Source organism: Galeopterus variegatus, unplaced genomic scaffold (assembly GCF_000696425.1).
Source record: "Galeopterus variegatus unplaced genomic scaffold, G_variegatus-3.0.2 Scaffold2916, whole genome shotgun sequence".
Taxonomy (NCBI): domain Eukaryota; kingdom Metazoa; phylum Chordata; class Mammalia; order Dermoptera; family Cynocephalidae; genus Galeopterus; species Galeopterus variegatus.
This window is the reverse complement of record NW_007729027.1, coordinates 242,515-244,499: the sequence shown is the minus strand read 5'-3', so window position 1 is coordinate 244,499 and position 1,985 is coordinate 242,515. Positions and strand designations below refer to the sequence as shown.

Sequence of the window (1,985 nt, the reverse complement as noted above, 5' to 3'; positions counted from 1 at the left end):
CTCACCACCATAGACTGGAGGGGTCTTTTGAGAGCTGGGCTCCACTCCTGGAGACTCAGCTCAGAAACTGCCATGGCCCCTGGTGCAGAACCAGTGCTGTAGGTGGTGGCACCTGGCCATGGTATTGAGCTCTCAGATGCTTTTGTGTCTTGAGAGGAGCCTTCAGTGAATGTCTGCTCCTTGGCGCCATCTCCCTGGTTACCCCCAGCAGCCTGAGATGGCCAGCTGTCCTTGGAAGAGGACTTTTTCTCCTTTGCAGACTTGGGCTTAGAAGATTCAAAATGTCTGCTCCTTGGCGCCATCTCCCTGGTTACCCCCAGCAGCCTGAGATGGCCAGCTGTCATTGGAAGAGGACTTTTTCTCCTTTGCAGACTTGGGCTTAGAAGATTCAACTCGGCTGAGGCTGGAGGAAGAACGAGAGGATGAGAAGAGCCTTGACCGTCAGAAGAAGACTTATCGGAGTTTCTAGAATGGCTCCTGGGCCTTGGTGAAGGGGACCTTCTCTTCAGGGACCGAGATCTGGAACGGTCCCGACGAGGACTGTAGACTTGCTGGTAATTCTGCCAGCATGAGCAGTAGTTTCCACAGCCCCCGGATAAAGCCTCTGTTGTGACCTCCGAAGTCCCGATTCTGATATACTCTTGGGTGATTTCTTTCCCTGTTATGAGCTGGAGAATGTGATCTAGAAGGAGACCTAGAGCTCGCCTGCGCTTCCTTGAACAGGAGACAGATTGGCTTCAGGACCAAGGCTAAGGAAATGAGCGAGAGCGAGACCTTGATGCCGATGGTAAAGCAGAAGAACCAGATCCAGACTTAGATTTGCTGGTTTTTGACATGTCTGCAGAGAGGGTGCTTTTCAATTGCACCTCATTTGAACAATGATTCGACTTGCACTGGATCCCAGACACTGCCTCAAAAGGTCGTTCGCAGTGCCACTGGCTGCCCCAGTTTACCAAGTCAGGAGGCGAGTCGGGGCCACCGTGGTGACCGCAGCTGCAGCCTGCAACGGCCCCACCTCGCCCTGCCCGACGGCGCCCATGCCCTGCTCTCCCAACATCAGATTTTTGTTGTTCTTGTTGAATCACTTGAATTTTCTAGATATATAACTATATCATCTGCAAAGAAAGACAATTTTTTCACTTTTTTCACATATTTAGGTGGTCTTTGCTCCTTTCTTTTCCAATTGCATTAGCTAGAACAGTGCTAGGTAACAGTGGTGATAACAAGCATCCCTCTCTTGGTCCTCATTGTAATGACAGTGCCTTTAGAATTTCTCTTTGCCATTCATTTGGGGTATAAGGACTTTACATGTTTACGTAGTTTCCTGATATTCCAGTCTTACTTAGGAGAGTGTAGTAGTTAAAAGTGTCTGTTCCGGAGTGAGACAGTGTAAGTCTGAATCATAAGTTACTTACTAGGTTTGCATTCTTAAAGAACTTACTCTAACCTCTCTGTTTCCTCATCTATAAAGTGGGGATTATAAAAGTCCAGACCCAACCACCTTGTTGTAATGAGTACACTGTTCCTTTGTCTTCTGACTTCCAGGATGGCAAATAAGTCTGATGTAATTTATAGTCTCTTGGTAAGCAAAAGGGGTTTTTTTGTCTGGAATTTTGAAATATTTGTAAAAGTTTTCCCTAGAATTTAGGAATTTCATCATGCTAATTCTGCCTGAAACATTTTTTTTATGAAAACATAATTGATTGTACATATTTGTGGGGTACAGAGTTGAATATCAATACCTACCTGTGTGCAATATGTGATGCTCAAATCAAGATAATTACTATATTCATCATTATAAAATGTAATCATTCTTTGTGTCCATTAACCAATTTCTCCCTAACCTTCCCCCTTTCCCACTCTAGTAAGCACCGTCTGTTCTCTCCTTTTGTAAGTTCAATGTATTATAGTGACTGTTCTTTTTCTTTCTCTCCTTCTTTCTTTTTTCTTTCTTTCTATTTATTTACTTTTTAGCTCACACTTAT

At 44.7% G+C, this 1,985-nt stretch overlaps 2 pseudogenes; both read right to left on the bottom strand.

Annotated features, from left to right (window-relative positions):
• Positions 1-587, bottom strand: part of LOC103599339 — a 1,413-nt pseudogene extending 826 nt beyond the window's left edge.
• A 4-nt stretch (positions 588-591) lies between these two features.
• On the bottom strand, positions 592-836 carry LOC103599338 (annotated as a pseudogene).
• Between the last annotated feature and the right edge of the window lie 1,149 nt (positions 837-1,985).